The following is a 26,397-nucleotide window of genomic DNA, read 5'->3' as shown; positions in this document are numbered from 1 at the left end:
CTTCTCTCTCTCTGCTGGCTGTCACACTTCATTCTCACCACCTTGAGCGCTGTCTCTTTTCCTTCTCTTGTTCTTCATCCCCTCCAGACCATTTCCTCCCCACACTTCTTTGTAATGTTTCTCCTCAGCATCATGCATTTTCTCTTTCTATTTAGTATCAGCTTCAGACACTCACTGACCATCTGATGTACTGTATATCGCCCTCAGAAGTGGAAACCCCGATCATGATGTCAGATTGTAATGCAGTTATGGAGTCAAGCAGCACAGGTTTATATCAGGAATAAGGCATCAGGTTGATATCATGATCATCAATTTTAGTAACCAGTCACAAGGTTTGCTTATTGAGTAGCAAATCTCTGAAAGATCTGTGCTCGTGTACGCTATCAAAAAAAAAAAAAAAAAAAAAAAAAAAAAAAAATTTTTCAAAGTTGTATATATTATTGTATATATATTAATGGAGTGTTTTATGGGGTGTTTTTTATTAAGTCTTTTATTCATTATTCTTAAATTAAGATTTTAGTTGAGTTTTTTTTTGTTTGTTTTTGTATTTTTTTTTGAATTTCTGAGTAAAAATAGTTTCTGCACTTTTTTGTGTGTGTGTGTCTGTGTGTTATATAAATGTAGGCTTATTATAGATTGCATCTAATTAACAAAAGTCATTGCAATTGGCACTTCTGTTGATAAACTAAATTGTAGTGGTTGCTGTGTTATGTTATATTATTGTAGAATTGTGTTATTTATTGGCTGTTGTAAAGTATCTGATCATTAAATAAAATTGAGTTACTGGCCATTTAGAATTGCAACTTAAACCTGGATGGATGGATGTTTAAAATATATTTTTTAAATTGTTAAATAATTACTTGCATTGATTAGCCTTGGAAACCCTACTATGTTTTTCTTTCAGACATATTGGCGCTCAGTTATTTGTGCTGGAGATCGTGTTGGAAAGGCAGCTTTATTCGAAGTACTGCTGATGTTCATATTGTGAGTGTGATATTGCATTTTTATCTGCTTTCAGGAGGGAAATAAGAAACCGTGAGCGTTGTGTCTCATTGTGTTGCTTCTCTACTCTAATTGCTTGTTTCTCACTGATTGCTTCCCAGCTTTAAAGAACAACCCAAGGCTAAATTTTGAAGTGATTATTCTGCACTGGCACTCATTAACCATTCCCACCTTAGAAAAACAAGTGCACTAACTAATTAACAGCAGCTGCTGATCAAGCGCAAACAGAAACTGCAGATACTGTGGATGTGATGTGACAAACTGCATCTCCATGCATGTGTTTTACAGTCTTTTTCTCTTGAAACACTGAAGCAGCAGGTGTTTAATGCTATCTAGTGGAGTTTGCAGCACTCTAGTGATTGAAGCTGTCTGTCATTTTTATTGATGTCATATCACATGCAATAAAACGACATGCAACAAGCTTGATATAACAGAGTGAAAGGACTCGGCCATTGGCTAAATAAAGCATGCAAGCTGCAGCGAATCCGCTTAAGTGACTCGGGTCACACAGCAACATAAAAACATCAGTTTGTTTGCATGATGGCAAAAAATAAATCATGTTAGTGTCGTGATCATTATGCTGTCTGTGCAGCACAATGTGTCTTTCTTATGCAGATGCTTAGAAACATTCTATCTATTGCTTAAAAGTTTGGAAATGGTAGGTATGGTAATGGTAAATTGGAAATATATATATAAAAAAGTCTATTCTGCTCATCAAGGCTGCATTTATTTGATTAAAAATGCAGTAAAAATGTGAAATATTATTAGAATTTAAAACAGCTGTTTTCTGTGTGAATCTCTGTTAAAGTGTAATTTATTTCTGTGATGCGCAGCTGTATTTTCAGCATCTTTACTCCAGTCTTCAGTGTCACATGATCTTCAGAAATAATTCTAATATGATGATTTGCTGCTCAAGAAACATTTCTGATTATTATCGATGTTAAAAACAGTTGTGCTGCACGATATTTTTGTGGAAACCGTGATGCATTTTATTTTTCAGGATTCACAGATGAACAGAAAGTTCAAAAGAACAGCATTTATTTGAAATAAAATCTTTTGTGACATTATAAATGTCTTTACTGACACTTTTAATCAATTTAATGAGTCCTCGATAAATAAAAGTATTTTCTTTAAAAAAAATAAATAAAATCTTTCTGATGTCAGTTTTTGAAACAGTAGTGCATGCATCAATTTCACACATTGTTGCGTTCTGAAACATCTAAAAAGCTACAGTTTTCTCTTTCAGATGTTGGAGCAACAGTTTGAGGACAGTCTTATAGAGCACATTATAGCAGCTACTTGCATGTTTGAGTATTTTTGAGCTGATAACAGTATCTCTCTGTCACATTATTATTGTCTGAATCCTGTGACCTGTGACTCTTCTGTCTCACATCTCCTCTTACAGTCACTCAGGGAATTGAACGGCTCCGGTCGTAATGCTAATCCTGCAGATATGGAAAGTTTTAGGCAGATATGATCAAGTATTCTTTTGAAACTTGAGAGGGGCCGAGACCTTTCAGACAACATATAGAATAGATAATGAAGACAGAAGAGAAGAGAGGAGGAAAGTTCGTCAAGACTCACTTTGACAAAGGCTCGTGAGAAAGCAGAAGAAGGCCTTGAAGTCTGAAGGTTATTTGGGTCTTATAGTTTGAGCACATGGACATTTTAAAGATACATTTGAAACTTTAAAAGGTTAAGGTCAGTAAGTTTTTTTATTTTTTTTATTAATACTTCGAGGACCATAAAGGATGCATTAAATTGATTAAATGTGGCAGTTAAGACATTTATAATGTCACAAAAGATTTCTATTTCAAATAAACTGAAAATTGAAATTCTGAACTTTCTATTCATCTGTGAATCCTGAAAAATAAAATGTATGTAATGATAATAATCAGAAATGTTTCTTGAGCAGTAAATCAGCATATTAGAATGATTTCTGAAGATCATGTGACACTGAAGACTGAAGCTGAAAATACAGCTGCGCATCACAGAAATACATTACACTTTAACAGAGATTCACATAGAAAACAGCTGTTTGAAATTGTAAAAAAAAAAAAATCCCTATTTTACTGTATTTTTGATCAAATAAATGCTGACCGCTGAATGCTTTAGTGTACACAGGAATGTATAAGTAACTAATAATGACATTTTACTCTCATGACATCATAACTATTGAAGATTTAAAGTCCCTAAAGTGTTCTGATTCCAATTTTTAGCCAGAAACTCATAACTCATTACTCATAACATGACGTAAATGTAGCACAAATCTCTTGAGTTATGAAAGAGCAAAATCTGAGCAATTAAATGTTCCTGTAGGCCTTCAGGGAGAGATGCGTGAGGGAAAAAGATTAAAGATGAAACAAACAGCAAGAGAAAGAAAGACTATGAAGGTGAAATATTAAGAAAAGACACTTTTTGTGCCACAGGCAGGTAACAGAGTGACAAACAGCCCTTATTAGTGTGTGTGTGTGTGTGTGTGAGAGAGAGAGAGTGTGAGAGTGTGTATCATGCTTTCCACACTCTTGAGATTCACTGATTCATTTCCTGCAGTTACAAGAGATTCTGTCATCATTTATTCATCCTCATGTCGTTCCAAAATACAAAAGGTGAAAATAAACATAACAATGGAAGTCTACGTGATGAGAGATTCGGTGGGGTTATAATCAAAAATGTCCAGCTCATATTTAAGTTATAAATAATTAAGGAACTCTACGTGATGAGAGATTCTAGTGGGTTTACAGAAATGTGTTGTTTTGTAGGTTGTAAATAATTAAGTACGAACATGAATATTTCTGTCTGAAATAAATATATATTGATCGGTTGCCTTTTCGTTGTAGAAATGTGTTTGTAGGTTGATTTACTCGTGTTTGTGTGATATGTTATGGTTTTTGTTTGTGGATTTTAAGCGATATTATGCACCCACACACACACAAATCCCTGCTATTCAGTGCATTTTTTTTAAATTATATATATTTATTATACATTTATATATTTATATTAATATAGCCACACACACACACACACACACACACACACACACCACACACACACACACACACACACACAATATATATATTGGTTAGCGTTTCTGTGAAGTTACAACAGTTATTTTAGTTTTAGTTAAGTATAATAATACAGATTGCTATATCAAGTCATGCAATATAAATGATTAAATATGGTGCCTTTAGACACATTCATTGAGACAGACATTGATTTTAAATATGGGTGTGGAACGACACGACAGGATCATTTTTATGTGAACTGTCCCTTTAAGTAGTTCTGATTATAAAAACAATACTTTCTGTGAACAGTCTGTGTGGCGTCTCTTCATTAACTTCTCAGTTTGCTCACAGCTGATCTCAGACCAGTGTGAATGTGCTTGATTACTCTCTTTTATCCTCACAGTGTGCTTACAGACGTCTTGGACTCTTTCCCCCTCATCTTCATGTTTTTCTCCAGGATGGCAGCAGTGAAATACTGTTGCTTAAAATCATGCATATTTTAACCAAATGCCTCTGTGTTAGTTCTTCACAACAGCCGATGCTACTGAAACCGATGCTGCATGCAAATGAACACATTCTGCATTTTGTCAGCAAGAAATCTTGTTCTTACAGAGAAAAAGATGCGGTACATATTTGCATATGCTGCTGTTTATGGTGTAGGTTTCTTAATATTTGTATGTGCATTTATGTAAATACTGAATTACATTTGAATTCTTCTCTTTATGAATTAATTATTTTGACTTTTCTTTCATTTGTGGGTCTAAATGGGCAGAAAACAAGCTGATATTGTTTATGACACACCATGTGTTATTTTAGTAGGCATTGAAATACTATTAGAGTTTTTGTTAATATTTTAAAAATGATTTTTTATATTTTATGTTTTAGTTTTAATTTTAGTTGTTTTAGTATTTTTTAAATTTTATTTGTTTTTTTGTTTTTATTTTTTTAGAAATTTTTTATTTTTTTTTTTATTGTGTTTTTTTTTTTTTTTTGTTTAGTTTTTTTTTTTTTTAGTGTTAAAGTAAATATTTCCAATACTTTATTTTTACTTTATTTTATTTCAGTTAATGTTTGTTTTATTTCAAGTAATTATTTTTTTAATGCTTTTAGTTTTAGTTAAAAATAACCCATAATTCTCTCTTTAAATATGAAGACGTCAAGCAAAAGATTCATGATTTCATCACATTTCACAGAAAGCTTCTGGATGTGATTATAATATGAGTCAGAAACTGAAATGAGATGTTGTTTTTGTCTCTTCTGATGAAGATTCATTCACTTGTTTTGCCAATGTCAGATTGTTTTAATGCTCATCCGATCTCATACTGTAAGTGACTTTTCTTTCAGTTTTAAAGATGTTTTCTTTGGATTGTTTGACTACTCAAAAGAGAATATAGGAAAATATGACTTAATTTGTGTTTCCTACTAGCAAAATTTCACATACACAAACAAAAACCTAGCTCTAAAGATCTATTTTTGTAACAAGTCCTAGACTTTCATATGAACTCACCAAACAGCAGTACAGGGAGCAAAAGAACATAACAAAAGCATCACATGACAGGGTCAGGGAAACACATGACAATGACAAGAGAATGCTAAATAAAAGACTAGAAAACCTAAACAAGAAACAAAAACCTAAAACCAGCGTGACACTTTTCTTTATTCAGAGTTAAAAGTACATGGAAACTATCAAAAGTTATGTTAATCCCGAAACAGTGAAAACTGTGTCTCTATATTAATTCTGTGTCATCTCTTTTTTATTTTATTTATTTATTCATTCATTTTTAACCTGGTATCATATGCTTTATGAAAATTAACCATGAATTCACTAAAAACAAACCCTCTGAAGTCCCGATCTGAATGGAATGATTCGCAATATGATACAATTTTAATGGTTTAACTGGTTCCGAGTTTAGAAAAACTCAGGTTCACCATCACTACGTGCTTTTTTAAATGATCACAAGCGATGTAGAATTTAGAAATTTGAATGTGTTTTTCTTTTGATTATGTTTAAATTGATGTTAGTGGTAGTGGTTTTGAGTTTGTATGAGTGGTTGCGGTTTAAGTGTATATGTCTATATCAATTGAATCGGTTCATCTGTTCCTCCTCTTTTCTCATCTTCAGTCATGTTTACACAACACTGTCAGCACTACTACTGACTCGCTAGTTTTATGTCATTAACTTTAATATGTTTACCAATAAAATATCCACATTTCCATTCCAAAGATAACATCCAACACAAATCATGAACATATTCAGGCGAGGAAACCGGTTTACTGCTAACCAGTGAAACACTCCATTAATAACAAGCTCCATCTCAATATACATGTTAGATGGAAACATTGTGTTTTATGGTCAAGTTTTTAGCTTAATCGACTATATCTGAAATAGAGCAAATGGGACAAGCAGATGAAAGAGCCGCTGTGAACTAGTGTTTTTCTCAGGCTAGATCATTGCATGAACATTCAGAGATTTTGGTGTATTTTGCTACTGAATCATGTCTTCTTTCAGACTAGTGGAAAGAAAGCATCCTAAACACACATTTAAGTGTATATTTTATTGCACTTTATCTATTTGCATCTGTAGATTTCAATTACAGTACAAATCTTTAAAGAGTTTTTCCTCCACTTCAGTAACTCTCACATACACCAAACTTTACAGTTTTATTCCTATCTATATTCTGGGGGGTTTTATAGAGGGGTTTGTTCCTAACATTTTCCTAATTTGTCTAATATTTTATTGCTATACGCTTTATCTATTCGCGATTGTGGATTTCATTTTCAATACATATCTTTAAAGTTTGTGAGTTTTTTCTCCACTTCAGTAACTCTCACATACACCAAACTTTACAGTTTTATTCCTATCTATATTCTGGGGGGTTTTATAGAGGGGTTTGTTTCCTAACATTTTCCTAATTTAATATTGAGCTCTTCAGCTATTTTATTGCTAAAACGTTTATTAGGGAAAAATTTATCTATTCGCGACTGTGGATTTTTATTTTTCAATAAATACTTCTTTAAAAGTTTACCAATTTGAGTGCGTAAATACAATACATATCTTTAAAGTTTGTGAGCATACACCAAACTTTACAGTTTTATTCCTATCTATATTCTGAAGATTTTTATAGTGGGGTTTGTTCATTTAACATTCACCTGATTTTATACAAGATTTTATTCCTAAAAACATGGTTAAAAAAAAGTCTGTCTGCTGACAGTATTTTCTAATTTATGGAGTAACAAAAACAGAAATCATGAGAGAAGTCAAGATTTCAACATATTTTGATGTTCAGATTTATTTTCTGGAATTTTGTTCAAAAATAGTGCATATTTGATTAGGTCATGCCTCGTTAACATATTTAAGCATAACACTTCAGAAAACTTGCAATACAAAAAAACTTTCTTCATGCACTGTGATTAATCAACTGAAAAAGTATATGTATATAAATTATTTACCATTTTTAACATTTGTTATGTCTTGCCTTAACCTCATTATCATTTAGATAATGATTTTGCTTTAGGACAGATTTGAGTCATCATAATAAAGTAAACAAAAGTATATTAATATTACCATAATCTGCCCAAAATATGCAATTTTATAACAACTGTGCCATCAGAACAGACCAGCAACCCACCAGTTGAGAACTACTAACATAGAAAACAGAAGGTTTATAATACAGATGCACTTGTTTTAGTTCTCTTTTAATATATGCATGATATTCAGGAGTAATGAATTAAAAATGTACCACAGAACCAAATCCAATGTAATTTGTATAATTGGTGCAACTGCATTAATTAATGCCACAGCGGTGTTGAGGTATCAAATTTTAAGCTGCTCATAATCTAAATTACTTCAACTACTCTTGCACGTTACACTGAAAGTTATTTGAGGACACAGTAAGCTAATAAAGAGCGGTCTTGCTGTCTATAGGAAGCTGCTTTCTTAGGTGCCTCAACCCACTGTTGATCTATTAGAGTTTGACATAATCATATAGCTAATTTAACAGCATAACACTAGATTTTTATCAGTATTTATTCACTTCCATGCACTCTGGGCAGTGGTAGTCCTAAAAAAAAAAAAAAAAAAAAAAAAAGATGGTACATGCCTCAGTCACTCTTTCAAGAATGAATCACTCATAAATATGCGCATGTCATTCCTGGAATTTTGCAAAGTGTATTAGAAAAATTCAAGTTTTAAACAAATTCTGAATGGATTATATATTGCCTAGAAAGCACTAAAAGAGCTTTTCCTGTATAATCCCTAAAATGCTGTCACTCTTAATTCATCAAAGGTCGATTATTATCCATGAATCTCTCTTATTTGCATCTTCACTTTGTTATAATAAGATGATTCGTGAGTGCACAGAACTCACTGAACAAAAATGAGCGGTGAGTGGATTCTAACTTAAACGCCTCTGATTGGCTATTGAATTCAATAAATCAGCAGATAAGTCTGTGATTGGCTACAACGCCGCAAAAACATGTTGTAAATAGAAATCTTGATGTCCAGAGTGCAAACACATATGCACTGGATAGTTTACTGAGGGTGCTTACCGGTCCTAAAGGGGATTATTATATTTTGGGGTCCTTGGCATCAAACAGTATGAAAATCCACTGATCTGTGGACAGCGTCCTCTGTCTCTCTCTAGAATGTAATATTATAGTTTTGTGGTCATTTTACTGTATGTTATTCTAATAAACTGTTTGCTGTATTTCATATATTATTTTTTCGGTTTTGTATAAGCCTTTTTTTTAAATAAATGCATAGCAACGACCCGATCCTGTTTTTAGGTCTAAAATGACGCTTTGGAAGTTATTCAAGATTCAACTAAAGTCAGTTTAAGTTTAAATGACTTGTACAGCTAATTTTATTACACTTAATATACAATATACAAGAAATAATGTATTGTACAATAATACAATAAATTATACAATTCGTGCATCTGGCTCAAAAACAACTAATAAATGCAAAAAAAAAAATAAAAAAAAAAATAAAATTGCCCTAATAAAACGGAAAAGAAACTTAATTTGTTCAGTTCTGAGATCAGCTGAACTTTCGTTAGTCACTTCCCAGGTTCTTCTGCTGGTGTTGAGCTGCTTTTTAAGTCTGTGTAAAGAATGATTTGTGCTGGTAAATTCCACGTCTTGTTTCTTCATGAGAGTGTGTTGGTAATTCACAGAGACAATCTACCGAACGAGTCTGAGATTCAGCTTGACACGCAGCATCCATTAATCATCAGAGATGCCGCTGTCACCATGTGTCTCAAACACACAGAGAATCTTATAGCTTCTCCTCCTCTTCTCTATCCTGACCCACTTACTAAAGCATCATTGTGGCACTCAAACGAGTCTCTAATTCACATTTAAAGAGACAGTGCTGTTTTACATAAGATCCCAATCACAAGTTCATCAGCGGCTGCCTGCTAAACTAAAGTTTTTAAGATGCTGTGTGAAGTTCAAAGTAGTTCAGCTTTGAAAACTTCCATTTATATGAAAATGCATCAGTGTTTTTATTGAAAGCTCTCGGTCTTTCGGTTACAGCATGTTGTCATGAAGGTCCTGTTCAGTGCTTCTCTGTCTGATCTGGTGTCAGTTTGATGCCGGAGGTGCGACTGATCAAAGCAAACACAGATGAGAGATGACAGAGAGCATAACACAGCTTTTGTCACGCTCCTCGACATCAGTGTTTCCCAACCTTTTTTTTTTTTTGCCATGGCACAGTTTTGATAAGTATAAAATCCCACGTCACACCACTAAAACATGGAACAAACACAAATATTAAAACTGGATATTATATTAAGAGTAGTGTTGAAATTTATTGTGAAACTTGAGCTTAAGACAGTAGGAAAACAGTGTCATAAAGGTAGTGTTGTTTTTGTGTTTTTAACTAATTAAACACCGTGACTTGGTGTCGTGGCTTTACATATGAACAGACACTTGCATGTGTCATTACAATATTAAAGGAGCCCGCTGATCCCCATTGAAGTCCATTATATCGAGAACAATCCTGGAATGTTTTTCTCAAAAACCTTTGCGTTTGAGGATGGAGAGAGATGGACATGTTGGTTTTGGTTTGGGTGGGTAGAGTTAATTAGAGACTGGAAGTAAACTACTCCTTTAGCAGTGAATACTCCAAAGTTACAGTAATGTAAGAAAAGATTTCTATTTCAAATAAATGCTGTTCTTTGAACTTTCTATTCATCTGTGAATCCTGAAAATGAACTACTCCTTTAGCAATTTCCACAAAATGTTGTTTTTTTTATCAACTGTTTTCAACATTGATAATAATCAGAAATGTTTCGCGAGGCAGCTTTTCAAATCCAATAATATTCTGAAGCATGTGACCACTTGAAGATGCTCCATCACTAACTTTTCAGACTTTTGAGTAAGCTGGAAAACATCAGCATGAGCTGAACAAGAATATCATATGACATTATTTAACTGCAGTAACAGTAATCAAATAGAAACCAGCTGTTTGGGGTAAGGAAAATAAATTTCCATCCTAGCATTGTACATAAAGAATTTTTATAAATTTTTTTGTTTGTTATTATTGTGAATGTTTTGAACAACAGTCGTTTTTCAGTATTTTTGTCAAATAATGTATTAAATATATTTGTAGTTTTTTTTTTTTTTTTTTTCAAAAAACTCTCTCATATTCTTCATATAATATATATAGGACTAATAATTATTTTTGGACAACACTAAATGCAGCTTTGGTGAAATTAAGAGAGAATCTTTAAAAACGGCTGGCTGCGAGTGTTCAAAAGGCTGTGTCTCTCATATTCTTCAAGGAATCAGGAAAATAATTAACTGACACACAAGACTTGATCTGATTGAATCTGGCCGTGAGTTAAACGCTGCATACTAAGAAGATCAGCGGCCTCTCTGGAGAAGTGTTTTTTTGTTATAGAATTAGTGAGACAAGAGAGCAGGGTCACTTTCTGAAAGAGAGCTTGATTACAGACGACTGATAAACGCTGTGTTGATGATATTACAGGAGACTGATGGAGCACGTGTCTCTTTCTGATAATCTGCCAGACTCTTGTACCATTTACACTGGATGATATTACCTGTGAATGATTTTGTAGTTGTTATGAATGAACCTTCGTGTTCTTTTTGATCTAAAACCAAATATTTAATGACTAGAGTGTTTAAAAAGTAGACATTTATGGATTAATTCACTTTTATTAGACACCATTTTCATCCTTTCAACAACTCACCAACTGAGAAGATCAGTTTTTCATAAAGTTTTTAGTTTCAGAAGCACATTGGGTACATATATAAATAGTCCAGATTTTATTTATAGTTTATAAGGTTTCTTATTATCTTATTATTTTTGAATTGCAGATAAATGTTTTAAACTAATTTTAATCTTAATTTAATACATTTTTAATTAATTGTGATGCATTAAGTAGATCTTTTTTTTATAATTTAACTTTATTTTAACTTAAATAATTGAAGTACATATCTTTATATAATATATTTAACTTACTATATATATATATATATATATTATTCAATTATATATATTATTCAATTATAATATATATATTTTTAAGAAAGAAAAATCTAATTCAAAATACATAAATCTTAATTAATTAATAAAGAAAATTTATTTTCTTTTTAAATTTTATTTAATTAATATATATTTTTATTTTATTTTTCAAATAAATATAAGTTTTAGATATTTGTACTAGAAAACATTGTACTAATATATATAAATATATTATATATGTTTACTATAGTTTCAACCTTCAAATAACAAAATATATATTAAAATTTATTTCCAGGACAAGAAATAGTATATGAAATATATTATATACAAAAAATAATGTTTTTGAATGTTTTGGTATTTTAGGCTATTTTGTGTTTTTTGTGTTTTTTGGCGTTTTTTTGATTTTTTTAAATTTGTGGGAATTTGGGGGCTTTGTGTGATTGGTTTTGTTTTTTTTTTTTTTATTTATCCAGTGATTGTAAACCAGGTTACAGTGCTGGGAATGTCTTGGTGTGAGCGTGAGAAGAGCGTCAGAAGCAGCTGATCGACTGTGAAAGCGTGTCTCACATCAGGCGACACAGAAGAGCACTGCTCCAGGTTTTGCCCCCTAATGAGTCGATGAAGAGCTTTGAAATGTCACTGCTTATGTAAGACATGCATCAGACGAACACGCCTCTGAATAAGCCATAAAGAGCCAGTCTGAAGAGACAGAATAGAGGAGTGAAACTCTTCTCAAGGAAGACAACAGAGGCGTTTATGGCTACAATCTGATTCCTGTCCTCCTCCTAAATTAATTTTATGTCTCTGATCTGTGTATTTCTGTGTTTTTTTTTTGAAAAATGAAATGAAATTTTGTTTAATTAGAGCTTTTAATGATGTGAATTCTTAGTAATGTTAGTGGCATCAATGATATGTTTTACTTCATATTTCAGACATATTATGCTTCAGTTAGAGTTAAATTCCTCCAACAATGAGCCCTGTGGATTTGATTTTTATAATTATTCATTTAGAGGCTGTTCATCCAATATTCAGCAATACATTAAAAATGACACACACACACACAAAATTTAAAGGGATAGTTCACTCAGCAAACCTGCATGAGTTTCTTTCTTCCGCTAAACACAAGTAAGATTTTGAAGAATGTTGGTAACCAAACCGTTGCTGGTAGCCATTGACTTACATAGTAATTTTCCCCGTACTATGAAGTCCATGGGGACAGTCAACTCTTCTGTTACTAAGTATCATCTTTTGTGTTCAGCAGAAGAAAGAAACACATGTTTAGAACAACTTGAGGGTGGTTTAGAACAACTTGAGGGTGAGTGAAGAAAAAGAAGGATGAAATTTTTTTTTTTTTTTGTTTTGTGGTTTTATGTAGTTTTAATAGGTTCAATTTTCTTTTTAAATTTTATAGCACTTTACTGGCATAATTGTGGTGATATTGCCAAAGCATTAGACACAAAACAAGAAAAAGACGTATACAATACAACAATAACAAATAATAAAATATTAAAATAGGTGATGATTCATGAATATAAATTTAATTTATATATTGTATTGTATGTTATATTTTTGATGTGGTGGTGATAATGAATTTTCTGCAATACTAGTAATACTTTTGGTTATATAATTTAAAAAATATTTTATTTTATATTTTTTTCTGTGCATATATCTAAATACATTTTCTTTGGTGGATTGAATTGAGAGCTTTGTTATTTATGCCAACTTGAATGAGGCCACAAACATCTCCAGAGGGATGATGAGTTAGTGTCTTTAAAACGCCAGATTTTAGGATTCAGCTTTGTGTTTTTAGACAGAGGTCTCTCCTCTTGAAGATAGAAGTCAAATACAGTAGCAAATACCAGTAACGGGCTCTCTATCTTTTCATTTTGAGACACATAAAAGACAGATAGACACATTAAAAAACAAAAAGCAATATAAGGTTATTATCATTAAAAAAAAAAAAACATAAAAAAATATTTTAAAATATTAAATTAAAAATTATTCCATTTTAATTATTAAGATATTATTAAAATATTATTTTACAAAAAAAAAAAAAAAAAAAAAAAAAAAAAAAACTAGGACTGAAATAAAGGCTATACAAATATTTTTACATTATATATAAAAAAAGAAGTTAGTTTATTTGTATAGCACATTTAAAAACAACTAAAGTGTTTTCTATTTAAACAAACTTCCAACAGCTGAAATAAAAAAATCCAAAAAAATCACTAAAATAAGGTACAGTAAACTAAATTCAAACTATTAATAAAAACTATAATATGTCTCAATGATACTAAAATAACACTGAGCCTAATGAGAGAAGATTAACAGTGGAAAGTCCTAAATTAGAGCTGAATGTCAGACTCATAGCCTTGTTTGCTCTGACATATGGTGCATCTGTGCCTCGGGAAAATAAATGCGAAAAAGATAGATAAACAGAGTTTTATTCTGAATAAAAAAAAGCATTTTTAGCTTACCATCACTCAGCGAAAATCAGTGTGCACAGAGATGCTGTCTATGTAGGGTGTTTCAACATATTGTGAACATATTGTGAACATTTCAAGAATGTAAAGAACCTTTTGTGAAATGGAAAGTTTCCATAGATACTAAAAGTTCTTTCATGGAACCATTAATGCCAACAAAAAACCTTTATTTTTAAGAGTGTATAAAAGAATTGATTTTTAACAATAACTTATAATCCATTAAAGACTGATCAGTGCGTATTATTTCAACCTATTTTTTTTTTTAAGTAATCATGATTAACAGCAGAATCCCATTGAAAACTACATTACCCATAATTCAGCAGTGAAATACCCACCAATCAGAAAATCGAAACAAGCTAACTGTGCCAAAAGTAACTCTTTAGCTCCGCCCACTTGTATGAATCACTGCAAATTATGTAAGAGTCAGAGTTTTATGTTTGTGTGTAAATGCATATTTTGTAATAAATGTAATATATATAATTTCTTTAAATCAATAGTTTGCGATTTGATTTTTGACCAATTTTTAAAAAAAAATCCTTAGTATGAAATCTTGTTATTCACCTCGTAGCTGGTTGGTTTAGTTGATTTTTTTGAATTAAAACTTTTTAAAACCCCTGTGAAAAATACTGCTGAAACAAAGGCCTCTGAAAAGTGTTGAAATTTCAGTTTGTTTGTAACTCCTCTGAATGACATGAGTTCCCTGCTCACTCAGTCACTAACAAACAGATTCTGTGATTGAGGATATTAAACTGCATTTCAGCTTTTCTCCTGAGATGTGTTGTGAATTGTCTCAAGAGAAAGGGGCACGAGTGATTCGGAGACGCAGAAGCAGATATGGAAGATTAATCATCAATAACAGAAGCCAGGGAGAACAGAGTGCGAGAGACGGAGGATATCGAATCGAAAAACACAGACAATTGACGATGTGGAGCCAATTATGTGACAAACGCTCTCAGTGGAAAGTGTGTTTGCATTATGCATGTGGGGTGGCTTCTCCATCAGTCCCGATGCTCTCCGTTTTCAACAGTACTTGAAGAAACGCTGCTACTTATTGGCCACTTGTGAGTCTTATATCATGATGACGATTTCCACATTTGAAGATTATATCATGCTTTAATTTGTTTCCCATTAAGATACAGTAACTCTAAACATTAAACTAACAAACTAAATTCAATCACTGAAATTAACTACACACAGTTAACTGCTGGTCGATATCATAACTACTAGACGTGTGTATTTTCTCCATAGACCTCCTTGGAAAGTAGCTGTCAAAGATTTTTTGACACTCAAGGAAGTCGTATTTATCCTTTCAAAGATAGATGAGACACCACTGAGGATTAGTTGACCCAAAAATTAACATGTGCTGAAAATGTGCTCATCCTCAGGTCATCCCAAGATCAGGATGAGTTTGTTTCTTCATCAGGTTTGTAGAAATGCAGCATTGCATCAGTGTCTCATCAATGGATGCTCTGCAGTGAATGGGTGCCGTCAGAATGAGTCTTTTAACCAATTTTAATTTTTGCTTGAGCTATTATTTTAAACACGAAACATGCTTTTTAAGCTTTTTATGATACATTAGTCAGATTTTGAGACTCTCTGCATTTTGTGTTTTACATATCGGCATTACATCTTCAACAATGGTGTTGCAAATTGTTATGATCTAGGAGAATAGATATGAAATTACTGCTGGAGGTGAGCTGGAGAACAGAAGCAACCATGATGCATAAACTAAAATCCTCAACGACTTAAACCCATATTATATCATACGAATGACAGCTTTTACTTTTTCAGTTTTGCATGATAGCAGCCATTTATGAACATCTATGCAAGGACAGACACCAGCCCTTTTTTATTCACCAGTTTCTGCTCCATCAATAAACCCAGGTTCCTTCATGCGCTGCTAGATTGAGACATGATCAGGTCTTCAGACCGGGGCTGCGCTGTTGTTACGGTGTGATGTTGAATTCATGAAACAGAGGCAGATGGCAGATAGAGGGTAGAAGCTTCATTTCATGCCTTTCCCCCAAAAAATGTCCTCTTAGCAGCATCTGAGCAGAGATCTCAAGTGTCTTTGATGTTTAATGCATAGGGATGCCTTGTGCCTGGGGATACAGAGGACAAGTCTGTCGAGAGAGATAGAGAGATAGAGAGATAGAGAGAGAGAGAGAGAGAGAGAAAGAGAGAGGGATACAGTCCGGATTAGTGCGTGGGACCAGATCGGATGTGATGTATTTATCAGTGACAAAGGAAACTTTATATTCATCCTGTGTGCAAACTCAGGCTGAAGATGCATTGAATACAGCACAGGGACCACCAGCTTTAATATTGTTTGAAACCCCCATTTATGCATCCAATTTACACACCTAATTCAAAATAGTCATGCATATTATTCTATTTTACAGTAGCATAAATAAACTTAGAAATAGGTTTTAGAAATGCAAAAAGCTCAAAATCAGTTTTTAGGAAAGGATTATCTGCTGGAACACGTGTGAGAAGAAACTCTAACCAAGGAACACGTATGAGAAGATATTTTTGTGCTAATAAATGGTTGTGATTTTGTTTAGTGATTATTTTCGGTTGCTTGTTGTTTTTTGTTATTCATTTAATGAGATTCTGTTATTTTCACTTGATTAACAGTGAAATCATTTTGTACTTCATTTTCTAGACAGCAATGGGAGAGTAGACCCTAATTCATCTACGTATAATGGCAAAACATACCGCTTAAATTAAACATGCCTGAAGACTCATGGACACAATTAAGAAGTTATCAGAAACCACAAAGCACAGAGTGAGTTTCAATTTAAAACTGAATCTCATTTCACTAATTAAGGTAACTGTTTAATTAATGATAGCATGCGTGTGGAAGAGAGAGAGAGAGAGAGAGAGAGAGAGAGAGAGAGAGAGAAAAAACTTAGAGCATCATGAGTTTGACATTTACTGAAGTCCAATGATAAATATCTTTAGAGCATCCAAAGTTTTCTTCCATACTGCATGAAGGACGCATTTTTAAGAAAACTAAATCTAAAGAACCTGCATCATCATGTTTACACAGAAGTGGATTTTTGTGTTTATTCTGTAGAAACTTTTATTTAAAGTGAATTCTTTAGATGGGAATCGAACCCATAACCTTGGTGTTGCAAGCTTCATGATCTAATGTTTGAGCTAAAGAATTACATAAAAAATGTGGTAAAGTAAAATTATTTCTTAAAAATGTGCAGTGTCACGTGGTTAGAGCACCATGAGAAGATGATCAAAGCTCCTAAACAAAAAGTATCTAACACAAAGATATGATAACGATTTTTGATACATGTTATCTTTAAGGTGTCTAGTATTAATATATGAATTCACAGTTATTCAGTTTTGTTGGGTGTGGTCATAGAATGAGTAAACATGTTGATGGCAACAATAATACAGTACAATACATTTATACATATAAGTCAAATCGCAGTTGTTAGTGAAGGTTGAACAAATGCTGCTATGACAAAACACTGAACTAAATTAAAAGTTACAAAAAAGTAGCTAGCCACACACTGAATCCAATGCAGACTGGAAAAATCTAGAAAAACAATAACAAAATAATAAATAAATAAATAAAAATGATTTTTTTTTTACACTGAACTAAATTAAAAGTTACACAACAAAATTTAATAAATAAATAAATATGATTTTTTTTTTTTTTTTTGTTTTGAGTGTAAATTTTTTTTTATTTTGTTTAATTAATGTAGTGGCGCACTAATATATAAGTACTCACATATGAGGGTGGACACAGATATTATATGTCACACACACACGGAGATAAAGTAACAAACAAAAATGATTTGAAATGCGTCAGAGATAAAGTAAAGATAATTGTGTATGGGTCCGGTCACAGTTTTACTCAGTTATTCCTATCAGAGTGTTGTTTAAGAGGATTTTATTGAACAGTTAAGATAACGATAAATAACTACGATAGTATTTCTTAATATTTCTCCATATATTATAATTTCTATATTATCTTATATATAGTTTATATATCTTAGCTTTTCTTCGTGATGAGTATATATCTTTTTCTTTCTATATTGTCCGTCATAACGTCGTGTTACTACTATTCTTTTTTTCTGCTACTTCTTCTTGTTTCTTCCTTGTGTGGATTATTTTCCTAATGTCGGATACTACTGGTTAACTTGGGTTAGCAGATCACAGACCAGATAGCTACTAGTACGCTACGGGTTAACTTGGTTAGCAGATCACAGACAGAGCACTAGTAGTCACCGTTGATAGTAAGCACGGCTGTCAATCACGAACACCGAATGTAAGGGGCTCTGAGTGCAAGAGAGAGAACGCTCGTAGGGCGGGTGGCAAATACGGCTCGGGTCTACTTTTGTTTAGTATGGATGTTAAGTGAAGATCAGTGTTTCTGAGGACTCTGTCGGTTAGCTCATCCTGATATTCCCGAGACATGCCCGTGTCTACACGGCGCCACAGGTAAGAGAAGACGCGCTTCAGCTTCGACTGGACCTCGGAGGTGTCCGCTGAAGTGAGCTGGAAGTTGGTGTTTTAGGTGTGTTACTTTGTTAACTTTAAACTGGAGCACGAGCTTTTTTTTAGTATTGGATTATTATATTTTAACTGTTTCCAAGTTGAAGATGTAAAAACGATTGGAACGGATTTTTTGTGGTGTTTTTTTGTTGTAATATTGTGTTTTTTTGTATTTTTTATTGTGGTTTTTTATTTTTTTATCACAAGAGCAGTTTCATCCATGGAAAGCGCAGTTCTTATTGAGTTATCTATTGCAGACCGAAAAATGTGTCCATATGTTGTTGCATATTGTTATATAATTTAAATATGCCCATGCGTCACATGCCTTATGTTCTCAGATATTAAGAAGCAGAATGAAACGTTAGAGGGGTTTGGCTGGCATATGTTCATGCTTTCTTGAGCAAATTCACTTTTAATGGCACATTATGCAGTTGAGTATTTCATTAGATTTGGAAAATGTGATTATTATTATTTTTTTTTTTTTCTTGCAGTGTCTTCTTTTATTGTAATTGCACTCTATGCAGTGTTCTTCCTGCGTAATGCTTTGTGCCTATATGAAGCATTAATGCATTTCCATTGCTTTTGGCACTCATTTTTTTCTTCTTCCAAAATTGGCAAGGAGCCGTTCCCATCATCTTGTAATTGATCAGCTCACATGGTTTGTATAAGTATGTGTTACAGCCAGGGATAAGATGTGATAGTGTTATAGTCGTGTACGTGCTGAAGTTGCTCCCACAGCGGCTCTTGAGTCAAACATTACACGCAGAGCAAATGTAGGATTGGGGTTGAGATGCGAGATGATTAAACTATAACGGTTAACTTTTAAATTTTTTTTTTTTTTTTTTTTTAGAATAGAATTGTGGGAACATTGCCTCAACTTATCATCAAAATTCCAGAACCGGGATTTTGTTTTTTTTTTTTTTTATAGTATTGTTGTGGGATTGCCATAACAAACTGGCTGAATTCTCATATTGGACCTGGATTTACTAGTTCTGGGAAAAGTAGAGTGAAAAACACCATATGAGAGATGTTTTTTTAATAATATATATATATATATATTAATTATATATATATATATATATATAGATATATGTTAACTACAGAGATATATGAGAGGGATATACGGAGAGAGAGAGAGATTGGAGAGAGACGGAGGAGAGGAGGAGAGAGCTGAGAGAGACAGTTTGAATCAGGGCAGTGGTATGTAGAGTATATATCTGTATATTTAGAGGTGTTTTGCTCATACTTCAGCCAAAAATTAAAATTTGCTGAAAATGTGCTCACGCTCAGGCCATCCAGGATCAGGATGAGTTTGTTTCTTCATCAGATTTGGAGAAATGTAGCATTGTATCTGTATATTTAGTGCTAACTGTTCACGGTGAATGGGTTTGCCGTCAGAATGTTATGGAGAGTCCAAACAGCTGATAAAAACATCACGAATGAATCCACACAAGTAATCCACAGCACTCCAGTCCATCAGTGAACAACAAAACTGAAACAAAACCAACATTAAGACGTTTTTAACTTCAAACCATTGCTTGATCTGTGCAGATTTCTCTCCTGATTCAGACCAGAACACTTTTTTTCACTGGAGGAAGTGTTATTATGGATTATGGAACAGCAATCTAGTTAAGACTAGTTTATAACTAAACCCTGAGTAACAGCTGGGTCATATTCTGTCCCACTGCAGGTCAAAAATAAGATTAATGAGGCTAACTGAGGGCACACCAGGGTATCATAGTTGTAGGGCCTTCCTAAAGCACCAGCTCCATCCGTCTCACAGACTTGATTGGCCATCAATCACAGTATCTCTGGACGGCGCGGTGGGAGGGTTGTCATATTGTCTATTAGGGATAGGAGTTCCCGATAAATCTATGCGATACTCCATCTCACGAGTACACAGTCTCACAGACTTGATTTGTTATTAATCGGTTTTTGTTTTGTGGGTGCGGTGGGAGTGTTGTTCTTTTTTTCTTTGTTCTTTCTTTTCTTTTAGAAGGTTGAGTGACTATTTGTACAGAAAGTGTGACAGCTGATCCATTATTTCTCCTCATACGTCCTCCCCGCTGTATAAGCCCACACTTGACTGAAAGATCCTTTGGGATGTTGCACTGTTGTAAGAGGATTTTAGGATGTTGGGTTTAGTGGATTTGTTGAGGTGTTGTCAGAGTTCCGTGTTTGTGTAATTGTGTAAAGTTGGGAATAATACTGACTGGCTCTGATTTTAGTTTGTTTGTTTTGTTGTTTTTGCTGATTGTTTTTTCATGTCTGAATGTAAGAGTTCCAATTTTTCTTTCTTAATTTTAATTTTTCTGGATTCCATTTTTAATTGTTTAAGTCATTTTTGTTTTATCATCAAACCATATTTCTAATCAATTAAATTCATAACTGTGTTTCAATTTTATAATTTATTAAAACTTCAACAATAAGAGTGGCCTTTAAAATCAGGTTATTTATTTATTTATTTATTTTTACTAAATTCTGTGTTTTCCGTTTAAATTTTTTCTGGATTTGATTTTTAATGATATAGAATAGAATTATTTCTGAAGATCATGTGACACTGAAGACTGGAGTAATGATGCTGAAAATACAGCTGCTTTAATTTTTTTATAAATTACAGTTTAACAGATATTCACACAGAAAACAGTTATTTAAAACGGTAATAATATTTCACAATATTACAGTTTTTTCTGTATTTCTGATAAAATTAATGCAGCCTTGATGAGCAGAAGAGACTTCTTTAAAACATTAAAAATCTTACAAAAATGGGACAAATTAAAACAGTTAAAAATTTTACTTGGATCTTAAATACAAAACTAATTCAATAAATATATAATTCATATTATATTATATTTTTCTCAGGGATATTTTTAGGTCAACATGAAATGGTCTTTTTAAGGGCGAGGCATGATTTAATTCAGCAGGAAATGTTCAGATCATAAAAAGTGGTATTAGAGTATTAGAGAAGAACCACCTTAATATTAGGGATTGGGAATTTTTCAAAAATATTGTATTTGAACATTTAGGATCATGAAAAAAACAAAAGTTTGAATATTCATTTATTTAAATGACGTTTAACGAGAAAGACATTCGTTTTTAATAATTAAGTTTTTATCACCATATCTGAATAAGCTTATCATTAGGCATCATACACAACAATGTTCTACAGCAACGTCACGTTATATCTCAAAGTTTTCTTTTAGTTGAAAATGTGTAAAAAAAAAAAAAAAAAAATATATCTATATATATATATATATATATATATATATATATATATATATAGATATATATATATATATATAGTACAGGTCAAAAGTTTGGAAACATTACTATTTTTAATGTTTTTGAAAGAAGTTTCTTCTGCTCATCAAGCCTGCATTTTATTTGATCAAAAAATACAGAAAAAACAGTAATATTGTGAAATATTATTACAACCTTAAAATAATAGTTTTTTTCTATTTGAATAATACTTAGAAAAAATAATTTATTCCTGTGATGCAAAGCTGAATTTTCAGCATCATTACTCCAGCCTTCAGTGTCACATGTAACAATCCAGTCTATCACATGATCATTTAGAAATCATTCTAATATTCTGATTTATTATGAGTGTTGGAAAACAGTTCCTGCTGTGTCTAATATATTTGATGAATAAAAGGTTAAAAAGAACTGCATTTATTCAAAATAAAAATAAAAAATTCTAATAATATATATTCTAATAATATTATTTCTTTACTATGACTTTTTATCAATTTCACACATCCTTGCTGAATAAAAGTATTGATTTTATTTAAAAACAGAAAAAAAAAAAATTACTGACCCCAAATTACTGACCAGTAGTGTATATTGTTGATTACAAAATATTTATATTTTTAAAAACAAGCTCTTTTTTTTTTTTTTACTTTTTTATTCATCAAAGTATCCTAAAAAAAGTATCACATGTTCTGAAAAAATATTAAGCAGCAGAACTGTTTCCAACTTTGATAATGAATCATCATATTAGAATGATTCTAAAGGATCATTTGATAAGGATCCTAAAAAATTAATCTTTGCATCACAGAAATAAATGATAATTTAAAGTATAATAAATTTAAAAACAATTATTTTAAATTGTAATAATATATCACAATATTACAGTTTTTTTCTGTATTTTTGATCAAATAAATGCAGGCTTGATGAGCAGAAGAGACTTCTTTCAAAAACATTAAAAATAGTAATGTTTCCAAACTTTTGACCTGTACACTATATATATATATACACACTCTATATCTCCCAACAGTACAGAATGTCTTAAGACTGGAACTACACAACTGTTCACTGAAGAACAGTGAAAGTAAAGCTTCTGGAAACAAACGCTCCTCAAAAGATCCTGATGATCAGATTTGAGACTCTAAAACATGATTGATGGAGATCAAGTAAAGCTGAGCTGCTTCAGATCCAGTAAGAGTTCATCTGGAGATATTACTGCAGTTATTCTGACCTTTACTTGATCAAAATCACTCAAGATCTGACACCAGAAGCAGCAGCTGAACTGAATTGCATACAATAGTTGCTCATGTTAAATTTTTAGGATAAAGGCATCTGTTTTGGACCTGAAAACGAGACGATTATCCATTCTGCCTTTTCTGCATCCGGCCGTGTGAGCTAGACAGGTGCGGGTCAAAGGTCATGGAGAAATGGGCTTGGTTTTCTTGTCTATATGTGTTTAAGTATAGACGTGAGTCATATTCTCTTGCTCTTTAAGACAAGAAAGTGATGAAAAGAATAAGACAGGACATTAAATCAAGCTGTGTCACATGACGCCGCACTTTTTCCCTCCGTTCGCTCTTTTCATGTTGACTCAAACTCAAAATTCACACTCGCACCAATCCAATTTAATCAGGCTTTAATATTCTGAAAAATCCTGTTTAGATCAGTTTATCATCTGGATCAATTGGCCGTTGAGGCAGGTTAGGAATGATTGAGCTGCATCAGTGTCTCATCAATGGAGTGAATGGGTGCCGTCAGAATGAGAGTCCAAACAGCTGATAAAAACATCACAATAATCCACAAGAATACCCACAGCACTCCAGTCCATCAGTTGAACATCTGGAGAAGACAAAAGATGAAACACATCCAGCATTAAGATGTTTTTTTAACTCAAATACATAGATCCTATAATCCATAATAATACTCCCTCAGTGAAAAGTGCATCTCCTGTCATCTCTCCACATCAAAATCCATTCACATATTTGTTTTAGCGCTGTTTAAAACGCTGCTTGATCTGTGCAGATTTATCTCCTGATTCACACCAGAACACTTTTTCACTGCAGGAAGTGTTATTATGGATTATAGACTTGTATATGGGTGAACTATTCCTTTAAATAGTTCTGATTACATAAAAAAAAAAAAAAAAAAATTTGGTGGTGAAACAATTTTCACTCCGAAATTGTTAGTAAATTTCACAATTACAAAGAAATGGCAAGTAGCACATTTTAACTGATTAAACTTGAATTTATCAAGTAGAAAGACTGAAATAGTATTTTCTTGTAAAACGTACTCATAACCTGTTTTATTTACTACTTTGAAAAGTAATTTTTTTACAGTGTAAATTTAACAATTCAATTCTTAATCAATACTATCTGTTCTTGAATGAAATAGATAATTTAGGCAAAGCAGCTTTATTTATATACTGAAGCACATTTCGTGTTTAGTGGTAGATGGTTGATTTGTGTTTTGAAGAAAATTTAAAAAAACATAAAATAATCATAATAAATGCGTAAAATATATATATTATATATATATATATATAATATATAGTATATATCTATATAGATATATATATATATATATTATTAGTAAAATTCTGGCACATTGAGTGTCAAGATCTTAACCATTTAAATTCAAAAACCCTGTTTTAACTATCTTTTTGGATATCTATGAGGTTGATATATGATATACTCTATTAGGAGATCGATTCACGAATGAATAGTGATTCTTTCTTTTACCATTTTGCATCAATTCATTAATTAAAAAAAGAAAGAAATATATATATATATATTAAATATATTAAAAGTTGTTTAAGTTTCTTTAACTTCATTGTATTACTCAAAGTTATTGACATGTCATTGTAGTAACAGTAACTCCAGCTGTGGCATTGTGGCAAAATGTGGGATATATAGAATTATATATCATAAAGAATGAATTATGTTATTAATGTAGACATTAAATATATTACAGGATAAATATGAAATAAATATTTTATGTCATTAAGCTATAGCAGTTTGTGTGTGTATTTCTATTATATTAATTCAACTGGTTCAAGTGATCTAAGTACTGTGGAACACAAATGGTTAATTATAATGCTAACTCGCAGTCAGAATGTGTCAGTTTTCTTTTTAAAATGAGGTTGCTACAAATTTGACAGATGTTACTGTATTTGTTAATGAACATACATTTGCATCTGCTTTTTAAGAGACAAAACATGTGAATTTAATTTGTTTGTCATGATGAAGAGTAGTAAAACAGTAATATATTTAAAATACATTTATTTACTTCAAATCAATTAACTTATTTGCTAACATATAATTATAATAGAAATTATAATTAAACTTTATTTTGAGCACTATTTGTGCACAATGCACATTTCTTAATACCAAGCCTAAAATGTGTTTTAATGTCATTATTGATGAGGATTTAATGATCTTTGAATAAAATCAGTCTTTAAATGCAAGATTACCTGATGCATACTTGCATAGCTCCACTTTAGCACAGAATATCTGTAGTTGGACTTCAGCACAATTATAGTGCATTAAGTACAAAATTAGCTGCTGTTCCAGTTTAGCAGACTTTACGTATACCGGTTTAGAGATCTGCTCTCATTCGATCTGATGAATTATTGCATCTCATACACTGTTACTGTCACTGTGTTGCACTGTTTTCAATCAGGATTTGGCTTCCGGTGATTATGAATACAAGATACAGTAATTGAGATAAAAGCCTTGGCTTTCCCAGTGATGCTCTAGTTTTGTTTTGTGTTATAAATCCAGCGCATCTCTTCCTTTACAGCAGTGCGCTTTCATCCTCTCCTGATTGTTAAGTTCTTCCAACACATCATAGTTGATCTTATTTATAACTAACTTAAATGTATTTTTTTACATTATTTATTTAAATGTGTTATATATTATTTACTTGTTTTTTTATTTTATATTTCTGTTTTTCAGTTTAATTATATTTAGTGTTCAAGGAAGTTTTTTTCTGTGAAGTTTTTTAAATGTTTTTATGTGTTTTTTAGTTGAGTTTTTATTTATTATTATTATTATTTTAGATTTTTACTTCTGTTTTCAGTTGAATTATTCTTCAGTGAAATCTGTCTATCATATTATTATTATTATTATTTATTTATTTATTTTATTTTTTTTTGTAGTTGAAATATATTTATCTTTCAGGGAAATCCACTATTTAAAAGTTTTTATTTATTTATTTATTTGTGGTTTTTGTTTTTCATATTTCAGTTGATAATATTTCCAAGTTTAAGTGAAATCCATTTTATTTTATTGTTATTTTATTATGATTTTTTTTATTTTATTTTCTCTGTATTAACGCTTGTTTATTTATAATCATGGTCTCCGTATTAATTTCAATCATAATCGTGACAATTTACGTAATTTAAAATAAGCAAAAGCAAAACAATTGCAGATCATTCTGTCACTACCTAATTTTATTGTTAAATCTACTTAAATATGTAAAAAAAAGAAGTTTACTTAATCCACTCGTTTTGGGACGACCTGAATCGTTATTGTCACATTAACTGAAGCTGATTGTTAGTTCCCAGCATGCTTTGCAGAGGGCTGGATCAGGAGAGTAGATGCTGAAATTATGTATTATATGTGGTCTGACAAAATGACTAAAAATGACCGTCCCAGTT

General features: G+C 31.9%; 1 protein-coding gene across 1 annotated transcript in view; it reads left to right on the top strand.

The window, feature by feature from the left end:
* The first annotated feature begins 18,330 nt into the window (after positions 1-18,330).
* LOC109113657 (gamma-aminobutyric acid receptor subunit pi-like) overlaps positions 18,331-26,397 on the top strand; it is a 34,936-nt gene continuing 26,869 nt past the window's right edge. Inside the window, exon 1 of the mRNA XM_042769567.1 lies at positions 18,331-18,440. The gene's annotated coding sequence lies outside the window, so the exon portion shown is untranslated. The remainder of the gene's footprint in view (positions 18,441-26,397) is intronic.

This window comes from Cyprinus carpio, chromosome A13, assembly GCF_018340385.1.
Source record: "Cyprinus carpio isolate SPL01 chromosome A13, ASM1834038v1, whole genome shotgun sequence".
NCBI classification, from domain to species: Eukaryota; Metazoa; Chordata; class Actinopteri; order Cypriniformes; family Cyprinidae; genus Cyprinus; species Cyprinus carpio.
This window is presented reverse-complemented; position numbering and strand designations above follow the sequence as displayed.